The sequence below is a fragment of the Haemaphysalis longicornis genome, unplaced genomic scaffold (genome assembly GCF_048455015.1).
Source record: "Haemaphysalis longicornis isolate Haplotype H1 unplaced genomic scaffold, Haemaphysalis longicornis Haplotype H1 scaffold_2, whole genome shotgun sequence".
Lineage (NCBI taxonomy): Eukaryota > Metazoa > Arthropoda > Arachnida > Ixodida > Ixodidae > Haemaphysalis > Haemaphysalis longicornis.
In genome coordinates this window covers 68,727,968-68,744,717 of record NW_027526295.1, presented here as the reverse complement: position 1 = coordinate 68,744,717, position 16,750 = coordinate 68,727,968, and the positions used below count along the sequence as shown (strand labels likewise).

At 45.8% G+C, this 16,750-nt stretch overlaps 1 non-coding gene across 1 annotated transcript; it reads right to left on the bottom strand.

Moving 5' to 3' along the window:
* Window positions 1-599: 599 nt before the first annotated feature.
* Window positions 600-672, bottom strand: Trnat-ggu (transfer RNA threonine (anticodon GGU)). Its single transcript has one exon. It is a non-coding gene; the product is annotated as a tRNA-Thr (tRNA).
* Window positions 673-16,750: the final 16,078 nt, after the last annotated feature.

Sequence of the window (16,750 nt, the reverse complement as noted above, 5' to 3'; positions counted from 1 at the left end):
ATGAGGGGCTCGTTGAAAATAACACAGAAATAAGGGTTGGCAGTCGAGAAAACATCGGAAAGCAAAGGGGAGGATGTGGTAGATCATTGAAACAGATTAAGAATTTGGAAAGAAAGAAAGAAAGTGAAGAAAAAATGCCCGCCAGGTGGGATCCGAACCCACGACCTCCAGAATACCGGTCTGGTGCGATAACCACTACGCTACCGGCGGGGCGATTTTCCCATTCACTTTCTGGGGTATTTATGTTAGGTAGATTTGTTTCCTGTGCTTGGGGGTGGTAGCCAGCGCCATTCGGACTAATCGGGGTGAAGGGGACCTTCTTTTTAACCCCCGGGTCGTGACTCGAGTGTCTACGATATGTCCAGAGTGGTCGACCAGCTTCGAACCCTCTTAAGCTCCCTTTGGCAACAAGACTGCCAGAACAGAGGCCCTCGCTATGCATGTAGCGAATCAGAATAGGAAATGAGGGGCTCGTTGAAAATAACACAGAAATAAGGGTTGGCAGTCGAGAAAACCTCGGAAAGCAAAGGGGAGGGTGTGGTAGATCATTGAAACAGATTAAGAATTTGGAAAGAAAGAAAGAAAGTGAAGAAAAAATGCCCGCCAGGTGGGATCCGAACCCACGACCTCCAGAATACCAGTCTGGTGCGATAACCACTACGCTACCGGCGGGGCGATTTTCCCATTCACTTTCTGGGGTATTTATGTTAGGTAGATTTGTTTCCTGTGCTTGGGGTGGTAGCCAGCGCCATTCGGACTAATCGGGGTGAAGGGGACCTTCTTTTTAACCCCCGGGTCGTGACTCGAGTGTCTACGACATGTCCAGAGTGGTCGACCAGCTTTGAACCCTCTTAAGCTCCCTTTGGCAACAAGACTGCCAGAACAGAGGCCCTCGCTATGCATGTAGCGAATCAGAATAGGAAATGAGGGGCTCGTTGAAAATAACACAGAAATAAGGGTTGGCAGTCGAGAAAACCTCGGAAAGCAAAGGGGAGGATGTGGTAGATCATTGAAACAGATTAAGAATTTCGAAAGAAAGAAAGAAAGTGAAGAAAAAATGAAGGTCCCCTTCACCCCGATTACTCCGAATGGCGCTGGCTACCACCCCCTAGCACAGGAAACAAATCTACCTAACATAAATACCCCAGAAAGTGAATGGGAAAATCGCCCCGCCGGTAGCGTAGTGGTTATCGCACCAGACCGGTATTCTGGAGGTCTTGGGTTCGGATCCCACCTGGCGGGCATTTTTTCTTCACTTTCTTTCTTTCTTTCCAAATTCTTAATCTGTTTCAATGATCTACCACATCCTCCCCTTTGCTTTCCGAGGTTTTCTCGACTGCCAACCCTTATTTCTGTGTTATTTTCAACGAGCCCCTCATTTCCTATTCTGATTCGCTACATGCATAGCGAGGGCCTCTGTTCTGGCAGTCTTGTTGCTAACGGGAGCTTAAGAGGGTTCAAAGCTGGTCGACCACTCTGGACATGTCGTAGACACTCGAGTCACGACCCGGGGGTTAAAAAGAAGGTCCCCTTCACCCCGATTAGTCCGAATGGCGCTGGCTACCACCCCCAAGCACAGGAAACAAATCTACCTAACATAAATACCCCAGAAAGTGAATGGGAAAATCGCCCCGCCGGTAGCGTAGTGGTTATCGCACCAGACCGGTATTCTGGAGGTCGTGGGTTCGGATCCCACCTGGCGGGCATTTTTTCTTCACTTTCTTTCTTTCTTTCCAAATTCTTAATCTGTTTCAATGATCTACCACATCCTCCCCTTTGCTTTCCGAGGTTTTCTCGACTGCCAACCCTTATTTCTGTGTTATTTTCAACGAGCCCCTCATTTCCTATTCTGATTCGCTACATGCATAGCGAGGGCCTCTGTTCTGGCAGTCTTGTTGCCAAAGGGAGCTTAAGAGGGTTCAAAGCTGGTCGACCACTCTGGACATGTCGTAGACACTCGAGTCACGACCCGGGGGTTAAAAAGAAGGTCCCCTTCACCCCGATTAGTCCGAATGGCGCTGGCTACCACCCCCAAGCACAGGAAACAAATCTACCTAACATAAATACCCCAGAAAGTGAATGGGAAAATCGCCCCGCCGGTAGCGTAGTGGTTATCGCACCAGACCGGTATTCTGGAGGTCGTGGGTTCGGATCCCACCTGGCGGGCATTTTTTCTTCACTTTCTTTCTTTCTTTCCAAATTCTTAATCTGTTTCAATGATCTACCACATCCTCCCCTTTGCTTTCCGAGGTTTTCTCGACTGCCAACCCTTATTTCTGTGTTATTTTCAACGAGCCCCTCATTTCCTATTCTGATTCGCTACATGCATAGCGAGGGCCTCTGTTCTGGCATTGTTGTTGCCAAAGGGAGCTTAAGAGGGTTCAAAGCTGGTCGACCACTCTGGACATGTCGTAGACACTCGAGTCACGACCCGGGGGTTAAAAAGAAGGTCCCCTTCACCCCGATTAGTCCGAATGGCGCTGGCTACCACCCCCAAGCACAGGAAACAAATCTACCTAACATAAATACCCCAGAAAGTGAATGGGAAAATCGCCCCGCCGGTAGCGTAGTGGTTATCGCACCAGACCGGTATTCTGGAGGTCGTGGGTTCGGATCCCACCTGGCGGGCATTTTTTCTTCACTTTCTTTCTTTCTTTCCAAATTCTTAATCTGTTTCAATGATCTACCACATCCTCCCCTTTGCTTTCTGAGGTTTTCACGACTGCCAACCCTTATTTCTGTGTTATTTTCAACGAGCCCCTCATTTCCTATTCTGATTCGCTACATGCATAGCGAGGGCCTCTGTTCTGGCAGTCTTGTTGCCAAAGGGAGCTTAAGAGGGTTCAAAGCTGGTCGACCACTCTGGACATGTCGTAGACACTCGAGTCACGACCCGGGGGTTAAAAAGAAGGTCCCCTTCACCCCGATTAGTCCGAATGGCGCTGGCTACCACCCCCAAGCACAGGAAACAAATCTACCTAACATAAATACCCCAGATGGTGAATGGGAAAATCGCCCCGCCGGTAGCGTAGTGGTTATCGCACCAGACCGGTATTCTGGAGGTCGTTGGTTGGGATCCCACCTGGCGGGCATTTTTTCTTCACTTTCTTTCTTTCTTTCCAAATTCTTAATCTGTTTCAATGATCTACCACATCCTCCCCTTTGCTTTCCGAGGTTTTCTCGACTGCCAACCCTTATTTCTGTGTTATTTTCAACGAGCCCCTCATTTCCTATTCTGATTCGCTACATGCATAGCGAGGGCCTCTGTTCTGGCAGTCTTGTTGCCAAAGGGAGCTTAAGAGGGTTCAAAGCTGGTCGACCACTCTGGACATGTCGTAGACACTCGAGTCACGACCCGGGGGTTAAAAAGAAGGTCCCCTTCACCCCGATTAGTCCGAATGGCGCTGGCTACCACCCCCAAGCACAGGAAACAAATCTACCTAACATAAATACCCCAGAAAGTGAATGGGAAAATCGCCCCGCCGGTAGCGTAGTGGTTATCCCACCAGACCGGTATTCTGGAGGTCGTGGGTTCGGATCCCACCTGGCGGGCATTTTTTCTTCACTTTCTTTCTTTCTTTCCAAATTCTTAATCTGTTTCAATGATCTACCACATTCTCCCCTTTGCTTTCCGAGGTTTTCTCGACTGCCAACCCTTATTTCTGTGTTATATATATATATATATATATATATATATATATATATATATATATATATATATATATATATATATATATATATATATATATATATATATATATATATATATAATATATATATATATATATATATATATACAGTCGAACACGGGTATATCGAATTATTGTCTATATCGAACTCATATATTATCCCCTTGAAAATTATGTGGAAAAGTATAGGAATTCGTATGTTTATATCGAACCGTATTTATCCCGACATCGGGTATATCGAACGCCCCGCGAGCTGGAAGGTGCTCTTCGGCGGTCGCTGCACCCCCGATTGAGGTTGAGGAGGATCTGTAGATATGCGCGGGCATGGCGAAGACTGGCTCGTGGAACTAATCCCCGCTACCGGAACGAATGTGCGCTTGCGCTACCGGCCGCCGTAGCGTTAGCGAACGGATCCCGGTATGCTAAATCTCTCTAAGCACACAAGCCCGAACGCTCGGAAAATGTGACACTGCGAGGTAGGGATGCCCCTACTGCGCACATCCTTTTTTGCGGCTGCGTACGTTCCCCGGCTTGCCGAAAAATAGTTTTTTTCTCTCTCTCTGGCTCGGTCTTCCCCCGATGTCGTCTCGGGAAAGGGAAGAGGGAACGAAGGCGATGGCGGCCTCCTCCTTCTTTGGCATTTTGCTGCTGTTCCTCCTGTTTGGCTAGTTGTCCCGCACCTTTCGGAGATCACTGTTTCTCTCGGAGATGACCATCGCGAGCGCTTTGTTGGAGTCCGTTCAGAGAGCCTGCGTGTTGTGCATCATGTGCGACCGCGCAGCGTACTCCTGGAATTTTCTAGTTTTGCAGCCTCGAGAGGATCGAGACCAGCGTCTTTAATTTCATTACCAGGACGAAGAAGCAGGCCAAGATCAGCGATTTTTTTTTTTCACGGAAATAAAGCGTCCTGTGGCGTCGTGAGTGCGGAATTAGTTGTCACTCTTGAATGCGACGATCGGTAAGTGACCGTCCACCTTAGGTGAGGTCTCAGAGGCCATATTTTTTATATATCGAACTATTTCGCGATCCCCTTGGAGTTCGATATATCCGTGTTCGACTGTGTATATATATACATCCGTATACAGACACACACACGTATATATATATATATATATATAAGCAGTAAAAGGAAACTTCTCGAGGAGCCAGAAAAAATACTTAAGAAAATGGTAGACGCACGATTAAAAACAAAAACAGTGGTTTACTGACGTTTCGACTGCGGGACCAGTCTTCATCTTGAGTAACATACAACGTTGGAGCACGCACGCTTATATAGGTGGAGAGGGTGTGCTGCAGTGTACCCTTTTTTTTAACAACATTGGCGGGTTCGGGGCGAGGGAACAGGGAAGGGAGGGCATTATACATGTGGCACTATACATGATGACAATCTCTTTTCTAAAAAGCCCATCAATATTCAACTTCATCCATTAAAAAAAAAACAGGGTAGGGAGCTCTTCAAATACACTTTTCATACGGATTCACGAATAAATGGATGGTGCAGGGAGCGTCTCTACACACGAAATGCAAAGTACACGAACAACAAATAAATACAGAACAGAAGCCGCCGGTGACGCATCCATTCCTGAAAACACCAATTACCGGTGGCGTGGGGAATGTCAGGGCACTTTACAAGTTCACAGAAGTCACAGAAGAGCGCACGTGCCAGCAACGCAACCAATTATTTAGCCAGGTAGGAAGTAACTAGGTGTGTCCTGCGTGGAAGCAACTACTGAATCGGTAGCCAGTAAGGGTCAACAAGTTTCTGTGTATACAATAAAAGCCTGTCACAGCATGATGGAGGCATGCAAAGAAGTGAGTAATGATTGACAGTCCAAGAAGCGGAGGGGTGGGGGAACCGCGCAACATCGAAGAAGATGGTGAGTGCCCGCGCGGACGGCGCGTTCGCGATAACAAATTTAACCCCCCAAAGGGGGCTGCCAACCGCGGGAGCGGAGGCGTACTGGAAATGCAGCTACTATTCCACGAAAAAAAAGGGGGAGACAGACAGGGGTGGGGAGGGGGGGGGGGGGGAACGTGTGGTGGCTGACAGTGTTCGGTAGGGCGAATAAAACAAACAAAAAAAGAAAAAAAAAGACACAGTGAAAATGGCTTAGGTACCCACCAAAGACGATAATTTCCCCATACTCTCATTAATGCCTGAAGATGTGGATTTGAACTTGTAAATGAGATACGATTCGCGGATTAATCGATCATGGTGAGTGAAACCCAGATTCTAATATCGTGGCTCTGAGGTGGTCAAAAGAGTGCCCAGGAAGGTTAACGTGTTTTGACAACGGGAGAGATGGCAGAGTTTTGGAATGTGACTTGTGATTATTAAACCAAGATCTGAACGACTTTTCTGTTTGCCCGATGTATTGTAGGTGGCACACCGTACACTCGAGAAAATATACCACATTGGAACTATAACAGTTCAGGTTTCCTGTGATTTTTAGACGAGTCAGAGGCTGAACTGACCGTGGTATCCGTTGTGGACATGTGCGTGCATATTCGACATCGAGGCTTCCCGCAAGGACTGCATCCACCCGTCGTTTGAGTCCTTATTTTGGATGAGGTCAGGACATCCCTAATGTTTTTGTTTCTCCTGTACACAACCCGTGGGGGTTCGGGAAAAACATGTTTTAGGCGCTCACTTTGGGTAAGAAGGTTATAGTGCTTTTTTAGTATAGACGAGACTTTGGGAACAGATGCGGAATGTGTTAAGACCAAGTTCGTTTGCGGTTTGTCGTGGGAGGTTTTGGTGCCTCTGAGAATGTCTGAGCGATTCAGGTTTCGTGCTCTGTCTATAGCGTTGTCAATTATTTCAACGGGATATTTTTGTTTCAAAAGTGCACTGCGTAGCTCCTCACAATTATCATTGAAATCCTCTTCCTTTGAGCAAATTCGACGAAAACGATGAGCTTGGCTATAGGGAATTCCGGTTTTGCAATGTTTGACGTGACTGCTTTGAAAATGTAGTTACTGTTGCTTGTCGATCGGTTTTCGGTACAGTTTAGTGATCAGTTTGCCCTCTGAGACGGTGACGTTTACGTCAAGAAAATTAACAGTAGACGGGGAGTATTGGTAAGAAAAAGAAATGGAGGGATGCGCAAAGCTGAACGCGTCTATGAAGGTTATCAGGTTCGTCTGCCCGTGGGTCCAAATCAGGAATACATCATCAATGAAACGCTTATAATAGAGTGGCTTTAAGCTCTGGCTATTCAGAAATTCACCCTCTAGGACGCCCATAAAAATATTGGCATAGTTTGGCCCTACGCGTGTTCCCATAGATGTGCCACTTATTTGGACGTAGTGTTTTCCATCGAACTCAACATTGTTAAGCTCTAGAATTAGCCGAAGAAGAGTGCTTAGTGTAGAGCCATCAACAAGTTTGTCAAAGGTTGCTTCTTTGTAAGCGTGAGTTACTGCTCGGATTCCATCGTCGTGCGGAATATTTGTGTAGAGTGACGCAACATCCATTGTAACCAGGAGGGAATTGCTGGGAATATCCAAATCTAAAACGTCCGAAAGGAAGTGGTTAGTATCTTTAATGTAGGAAGGAAAACTAGGCGGTATGATGCTAATTATCGAGTCCACGTACCGCGAAAGGTGTTCCGTGACGGTGCCTATCCCCGCGACGATTGGGCGGCCGGGATTATCTTTTTTGTGGATTTTCGGCAGCAAGTAAAACCTGCCAGCTACAGGATTAAGCGGAACAAGTGAATGGGCGGTTCTTTGTGCCATTACTCTATCCTTCACCAATTGAGTGAGATGTTCTTAAACGGTTTCTCTAAAGTCGGCTGTAGGATCATTTTCAAGTGGTTTGTAGAATGACGAGTCTGATAGCTGCCTTGGTGCTTCTTTAACATAGTCAACCTGGTTAAGTATTACTATTGCACCACCTTTGTCAGCTGGTTTAATTATAATATCAGTGCGGTGAGAGAGGGTTTCTAATGAATTTTTTTTACTGATGGAGAGGTTATGGCGGAAGGTAGACTGCTTTTTGTAAGCTTCAATGATGTCTTGTTGCACAGCTTTGATATACATATCTAAGCACTCGTCCCGCTGGGGGGGTGGTGTCCAGTGTTGAGGGCTTGGAAGCAATTTAGCAGTGTCACTACATGTTTCGCGGTCATGAAAGTATTCCTTCAACCTCATGGTACGGGCAAAATTTTCCAGATCTTTAAAAAGCACGAATTCGGAAAAACCCCCTGTTGTTGGGCAAAAACTCAAACCCCTAGAAAGTATGCTCAAATCGGCGTTGGACAAAACCGCATCTGACAAGTTGACTATGTTACTACTCTCGACATCTTCTTTCTGTGTGACTGGTAAGGTGCTAACAGGGGACCCGTCTGGTTTAGGGATAACATTATCACGCGAGAATTTTTTGGCCTTGACATGAGACAGCTTATCTCGAACCTTTAATTCGTGCGAGGCCAATGACTCGATCTCATGTTTGTTGAGATGGGGTAAGAGAAGTTTTTCGTTCCTTATCAAAAGTTCAAAATTTGTCTGGTAGTGATCGATAATTATGCGTATCAAGTCCAATGAAGCGGATTTGAGCACACTGTCCCACTTTTCCTTATTTGCAGGCGACAACTCAGATGTGGCTGGTTTTAATTATATTGCAAGACCTTTGGGCACAATGGAGGAATTGAGGTACTGTTTAAGAGTGGAGGCATGCATCTCATATCGAACACGTTTGTCGGTTAGTTTTCTGGCATCTAAAAATTTCCTAGAGACATTATGGTTGGTTGCGTTACCGGCATCAGTAGGGCACAGTCAATCCTTGCGGCCGCGGGGCGGGAACTTTGAAGTGTTCGAACGGAGGTTGTACTGCCGGCTCAAAGAAGCTGCAGTGGAAGGCACCGCAGGGGCAGCGGCCGAGGCGGCGTAGCTGCGCGGCGGTGATGTTGAGGCCTGAAGGGACGGCTCCGTCGGCGCGGAGTTGGTCGGCCAGGTAGAAGACCAGGTTGTAGACGGGCCCCTCCTGCTGAGGCACATGCCATGGAGGTGGCTGGCCATGAGAGCGACGCCTTCGAAGCTGGGGTGAAGGGCGTCTTTTGCAAGAACTCGTGCCGCAGGATGGAACTGCAGCTCGTGGTCAATGTAGAACAGCGTTCTTGATCGTCGGCAGTAGTTCCGGAGAAGCCGATTGAAGAACGACGCCTCTCGGTTGCACCGTCCAACAAACCGGCAGTTTCTTGGACTGTAGCTTGTTGGACTGTCAATCATTACTCACTTCTTTGCAGGCCTCCATCATGCTGTGGCATGCTTTTATTGTATACACAGAAACTTGTTGACCCTTACTGGCCACCGATTCAATAGTTGCTTCCACGCAGGACACACCTAATTACTTCCTACCTGGCTAAATAATTGGTTGCGTTGCTGGCACGTGCGCTCTTCTGTGACTTCTGTGAACTTGTAAAGTGCCCTGACATTCCCCACGCCACCGGTAATTGGTGTTTTCAGGAATGGATGCGTCACCGGCGGCTTCTGTTCTGTATTTATTGGTTGTTCGTGTACTTTGCATTTCGTGTGTCGAGACGTTCCCTGCACCATCCATTTATTCGTGTAATCCGTATGAAAAGTGTATTTGAACAGCTCCCTACCCTGTTTTTTTTATGGATGAAGTTTAATATTGATGGGCTTTTTAGAAAAGAGTTTGTCATCATGTATAGTGCCACATGTACAATGCCCTCCCTTCCCTGTTCCCTCGCCCCAAACCCGCCAATGTTGTTAAAAAAAAGGGTACACTGCAGCACACCCTCTGCACCTATATAAGCCTGCGTGCTCCTACGTGGTATGTTACTCAAGATGAAGACTGGTCCCGTAGTCGAAACGTCAGTAAACCATTGTTTTTGTTTTTAATCGTGCGTCTACCATTTTCTGAAGTATATATATATATATATATATATATATATATATATATATATATATATATATATATATATATATATATATATATATATAAAAAGGCGCATTTTTTCTCGACTTGAATTTTCAATCATTTATTCCTAAAAAAAAAATGCAATCTGACCTCATTCGGCACTATAAAACACCGTTAAAACGCCAAACAGCACTGGCAATAAGGACTGCAACTTTGATATGTGTCCTTACGGAATCCCTCGTCCCGTACGTGTCTGTTCTACAAAATGCATTACGAGGGTTCTGGCTTCAGCAGTCTGAAATGCCTTTGGCTATCCCCGACTTCCGACCACGTCTTACGTGCGGCCGCTGGGAAAAGACGTTCTACGTCTTCCCGCGGTAGTCGAGGGGCGGCGCTAGTTGACCGGGCTCTGAGCAGTCGTAAATACAAAACCCCGCCGTATAGTCGAGAGGGGAGTCGCCGCGGAACTAGCTCAATGGTAGAGCACCGCACGCGTTATGCGGAGGTTGTGGGTTCGATTCCCGCTTCCGGAAGAAAAGGCGCATTTTTTCTCGACTTGAATTTTCAATCATTTATTCCTCCCAAAAAAAATGCAATCTGACCTCATTCGGCACTATAAAACACCGTTAAAACGCCAAACAGCACTGGCAATAAGGACTGCAACTTTGATATATATATATATATATATATTTATATATACGTATATATATATATATATAAAAGGCTTTATTACATTTTTTTTATGAATCAGGCATTTGGTGCCGCGCGTAAGTCCGCAGTTGTGATTTGGAAGGCCCTTCAGCGACGGAGCAATCGCGTGGAAACGGAAATGACAAAATATAAACAAACGGATATCTTGTTAACCTATCTAGGCACAGAATGGAAAGGGGCGATTTGATCTGATTCATCTTGAAAACAGGCGTGGAAAGACGTTGACAAAGAAAAGAAATACCCAGAACGACGCGCTTCATTCAAGGCACGCACGAATCGGCGTAATGGCTCCAGGTACATTATACAAGTTATAAGACGATATCAGCCTTTTGTGTGCGCTAAAACTTTACTTGCATTGCACTTTGCTACTAGACATCCCGTTTCTTTTATTAACGTTTGGATTCCACTGGCCCCCTGCGAGCCCACATGGGTACCTGGTAAACACCGAAGACAATCACTTTTTCTTTTGTCATCGCTTAAGCTCTTGTGTACGCTGGATGTGTGCTCTATAGAGGAGCTGTATCATGCTACTCTCTTATGCCCGCTGCTCAAATCTTCCATAGCCAGAGAACAACAGAAAAACAATAAAAATACCCGTTTCTGTTTGTGTGGGAATCGACCCCGGGTGTCCAGACGATGACCCAAGTGCATTAACTGGGCGCTATCCCAGCACAACTATTGTCAGCGACAGAACGAGGGTCACGCTGCCGCGTGCCGCGTAATAACCTAACGTGACAGCGCGTGAGTAGACTGAGTGGACGGCAACCAATAGGAGCACTTATTTTCGAGAAGCTGTGGCTTGAAATATGGCCAATTGCCCTGTCGAGGTATTTTGCACAGAAAAATGAAGACAGAAAAAAGAAGACGCAAACACTATGTAGCACTACAGACATCTTTCATAAGAATTGTTATAATTTCGCATTTAAATTCACGTGAGCAGTCCTAATGCTCCCAGCGCCCTCTATGACGACACTAAGTAAACAAGAAAAGCACCTACTGACACCGTGATGCTGAGGGGTTGCTGAGGGAAAAATGGTTTTCGTGACATGTGATGGTGGTCGTTGGTTTGGGCGTGCGATTTAGCAGGTGGAGCAGGTGGAGAACTGCCCGATTGGTTTGATGGTGTTTGGGCCGTATTTATAGCATATTAAAACGTACTTCTTTTCTGGTTCCTCTTTGGAACAGTACTCCGCAGTGCTATACAAATCCGCCGGTGTTACACCTTCAAATGGCTATAAAAAATTTTAATTCCCATTAGATAAATTTGACGTGTAAATCCAGGATTTTTAATCCTTTCAACGGTGCAGCGTAATAACTCAAGGTAGATATCCATGCGATCTCTTCATATTTGCAGGGAGAGTGATATACCAAAACCACTTGAAAGGGACTGATTGGAAGTTTTTTTTTTTCAGAAATGTATTTTAAACGCCGTATTCGAAGATACATCATTGTTCATAGAACCTAGGTACAGGTCCTAATTTCAGTCTTAAATTCATTGGGTCCACGTAGTACTGCAGAATATTCCTGCGAATCATGGGCACATGTTCATGGAGGGCTTCCGGGGCAGCCTGCCTGGATGTTCACTGTCGCGATAACAGTGAAAGCATACCTGCCTTCCACTGCAAAGAGGAAACTGATGCAAACGTAAAACAGTGTCACAATTAGTGAAATAAGTGAACAAGCACTTTTGATGTGGATGTAAATACTATATGGGCTGGGCCAACTGCGCTATTTCCTTCTGCTAGGGCTCCGGTTTAAAAAAAAAAGCATCCGTTCTGACTTGACGAGTGCGCGACTTTTACTCGCTGCAATTTGCAGGCTCAGTCACGCGCGTTTATTGCAGTTTGGTTGGCATATTTATTTATTTCGTTTTTATTAGGTTTCGACACCTGATAGTTCGCTTGAGATTTAATGTCATGCGGACAGACTAAACTCAACGAATGGTGTGGTATGCGAAAATGTTGTAAATTCTCGGTCGTAAATAAAGAATGACATGGGCTTAGGATGAGGGAGTTGACGGGTCATGAAGAGAATAACGGAGCTGAACCCACCGTCTCCTCGGTCAGTGTGTGTTTCATCGCTTCCAAGCAAACCGAATGTCTGGGTCGTGCTTTACCCCCCGTATCCGGCCCGTGATGTTTCCGATGCCTGGGAACAAATCAGGACGGTTAGTTCTGCTTAGGTTCAACCCTCGGGTTCTCTTTCCTACTCTCTTTAGGTTTTCTCGGGCTCTCTTTCCTTCAAAGATTGTAAACTCGGCATTGGCCGCCGATGCGTGCTAATGGCGGATCACGTCGACGCCCTCCTCACCATCTCTGCTTACATAGATAGGCTGTGGTGGTTCTACGATGAGCTCGTATTATTGATGAACGCGCTCTGGGGACTAGCTTTTAATTCGAACCGGTACGCTGTCGTCGTCTATCGTGTACTTCTCAAGTAGTTGCCCGACGACACTGCTCTTCGTTAGCCGCAAGGAATAAAAAAATCGTAAGAGGTGACGCACCCGACAACGCAAAGCAAGCACAAGAAATTTTCTAGATTTTCCTGAATGAGGTGATGAAATAAGGGAAGACAGTACCGGCCTCCAGCTTCGGCGCCCTCAACTTCCTCCGCTGGCACCTCACGAGGAACTTAGCCCAACATCTGAGCACTACCTGAGCTTGGGCTGAGCATCACCTGACAGGTATTCCCTCCTTGTTGTACCACTGCCCCCTTTGTGATGGACGAGGCCCTGGCATTCAGTAATGCACGGCGGTATGGCCGGCTGATTTTATCAGGGCTTCCGACTAGGTGCCCTTAGTGACCCCGGCATCGACCAACCACACTCAACCCACGTCAAACTACTTTCATACCTGCCGCGTAGGAGTAACAGGGATAAGGGGTCAGCTGCTGGTCAGGATGCTGCTAGATACTGGCAGACAGCGCACCGTCATTCGGACTGACGTGTCTCATGCCGTGGGCTCTTCCTGGAGGGGTCTCGAGAAAGTGGCGCGTATAACATTCGGCAAGACCCAAGCCTTAACAACCACATCACGCCATCGCGTTTCAATCACGTTCACTAGCCAGCACGACGGCAAGCAACTGGAAATGATGACCTCGAAGTGCCAAGTATTTGCGGCGTAACTAGTCCACGAACCACCACAGATTATAGGCGCGAAGTCACGAATGCTCACGCGCTTCTGGCCGCTGCCTCGTATTTTACTTCGACATGCATACAGCAACACGTAGGCCCAGGTATCGGCTCCTACTATTGTGGGCAAGTCACGGCGGGAAAAATTCTGCGGCTGCCTCTGCACGTCACAGCAGTCGAATTGCTTCTCCGCTGGACTCATCAAGGGGCTCAATTGTATAGGACTCAACATACAGAATTCCCGCACCCGTAGATTTCTCACCGCGGTCTCTGGTCCTAACGAGACCTTTCTTCCGTCCTCTGTGGCCGAGGCGTTCTTGTTTGTGTTACAGAGTAAGTGAATGCCTACGGTGCGGGAGGGAAATGGACAGCATTATGTTTTCCCGCTAGAATATTCTAGCGGGAAAACATAAGGTTGTCCATTGTTGACTCCTTCCTAAATGCATTAAACTAATTAGCCAGAAAACATGTTCAATCGCAAATTATACGCAGCCGTTTATTTTCGTGCACTCTGTAGACAGCGCCCAGCTTAGCTGGTTATCCTTGATCTTTATTTGCTTTCGCTGTTTTAGGGAGATGAGTAAGATGCATGTGTGTAGTTTCTTAAGACTAGGTTATGGTTTTTATCCTACATTTATTGTATTTTATGTATTTTTAATCACTTCCGACATATGAACGCGACGTACACCATTTTAACAATTACCTGACTTACCTACGTCCATTGGAAATGCAGGGAGTTACACAGTTAGCCCATTTACCCGATTTGCTCGTTTGTGTTTCCGTCATTTTTTTCATGGTTTTTTTCTTTGTTTTTGTTGAGTGGGATCGGTGTACAAGAAAGGCACCTTTTATATCGTGAATTCACTTTTGAAATGAGTCGTTCTATTTGTTCTGGAATTTCGTGGCATTTTGAAATTCCCTGTAACTTCCACTTGTGCTGTTACAGCGAGTAGACGTGCTGATTCCGTCGATTATGCGATTTCTTAGAAATGTATGGGGCCAACCGGTCGGTCTCCTTTCACCATTTTATGTTCTTCTTTCCGCAGTTATTTCCCGTAACTAGCGCTCCCCAAGACCCGCAATGATGTGTAATGACAGCCCTGTCCTTAAAAACCAAAGGTGAATCCCCACCATTTCCAGCTTCAAAGCCGCCTCTGACCACGTACTGCTTAATATTTGGCGAAAAATCCAATTTCGTCGGAAATTTTTGGAAGTACACTGGTAACATAGAAAAAGAAGATATTTTTAAAACTTGTTGTGGGTGATTACAAGGCATTCGTTTTGATAGCATTGTGAAATTTCCAGGATCTGCTTTACGGATCATAGTTATCGGTGGTGGGATGCTAAATGTCAGCAGAATCATCTTTCTAGCTTGAGAACGTCCCAGAACAATAACACCGCCGAATTTATTACGACAGAAAACTATAACAAATAGTAATAATAAGGGCTGGGCGTCGGTTAAAAATTTTAATCCGATTAATCCACTAGCTTAATCGGTTACTTCATCATTAATGGGGTTGTTGCTGTTTTAGGGGGAAAATGACCAAGCATGACATTTTATTACTATTCCGAATGATGAAATAATAAAAAATACCAATATGCTGGTTCACCGACATTTCAAACGAGGTGAGCAGACCTACCTTATTGGCGAGTCGCTTTTCACCGCGTTCGTAGTTCGCACTGTTTAATAAATGAGGATCATATGCACTCACCGTAACTTCACGGGGCACCGATTAATCGTTGTTTACTTTCGTAATAGATAGTTTATACAGCGGCCACACGGGGAAAACGCCCGCTCCCCGATTTTTTTACCGTGTAAAGTTGTATTTGTAGTAGCCACTTGGCTATGAGCGTTTCGTTTGAAACACTATAATTTCTAAGCATACTTGCAACATTTTCTGTAGCGACGTCAGGCGGTTTATTTCAACAGAACTATGACCATCTGGCCTCGACACGCTTACGCACAATTTCGGCACGACACTCTCGTTTTAGTTTGTTCACATGACTTCAACTGTTCAACCGGTTGGAAAACTTAATCGCTACTAACGAATTAATCTATTAATCGGAAGATTAATCGACCAATCGCCAACGCCCACACCGAAGCACGCAAGGTCGAAAAAATACAGAATATGGTGAAAACTATTTGCGTCTCACCCCTTCCCCCCCCCCCCCCCCAAGAAATGTTTGGTTAGAAAGGTGAGGGAGTTCGCGAAAATTCTCTTTAAATGCAGCAAAGATCTTAAAAACTGCAGTTAAAAACCCCATTATTAGTGCATGTTCGGCTACTGGCTTTCTAAAAAGCAAGCATATAAAGTTTACACTCACCGGCCTCCACCGCAGGGCCTTGTTTTGGTCCCCCTGCCCTTCCGCTTCCCCCTTGCTGCTTCGGGCCATGCCTTCGCAATAAGGTATGTTCCTTCCCTCCTATAAAATTTGCATCCTTGTTGTTGATCTTATAAAATTCTAACGGAGGTAAAACGTTGTTCACGGCTGCATTGCAGCATCACCATGGTGAAGGTTCGAGCAAATAGTGCGGTACAAGCTTACGTTTACAAAAGCGAGGGCGAAAAAGCGCTATTGACAAAAAAAAATGACCGAGAAGCGGCTTTCTCACCGCTTTCGGACTGTACTGCAGTTGTCTGAATATTTTAGCGTAGATTCTGAATAGCCCGGCTCCTAAACGAAAATAAAACACATTGCAATGAATACCGTTTTCCTTGATCGGTTTCCGCCAGCATTTTTTCATGCACCAATCAATTATATTCAATCTTCTACGACTTTTATGTTTCTCATTCATAGTGTTACGAATTTTGCGAAACGAGCATATTAACCAATCAAAGTCCTCGATTCTGGTCAGTCCCTCAAGTTGGTATGCGCCGTAAAAAGAGAACGAAGCGCCTGATTATCGTCTAACACCCGTACTGTCTGTTGAAACAATTCGACGTCGACGGGGTTTTCTCAAGCAATTGGTTGACACGTCACGCTTTTTACACGCTTGATTTACCCTTGAGTGCATACTTATTCTTTGGCGCAGGTCTATTTACGGTTCACTTTTTTCTTGGCTTTTCCCTCAATAGGTTGTGAAAGGGTCTGTTCCATCAGGTTCTAAGACTTTTTAATTGCAAACTGGTACGCTTCCTATAAAAACTTGGACACAAGACCATGGTCTCTTCGTAGCTTGGTTAACAGATTGCCACCTCTTTTCACGACCAGAGAAAATTCCTCACTGTTTTGTAGACAGCAGCATGCCGTTTTTGGGGTGACATTTTGCAGCAAACACTCAAAAAAGATATGCCTACACGCCTTTCTCAACCATATTTTTGCCATTCGGCT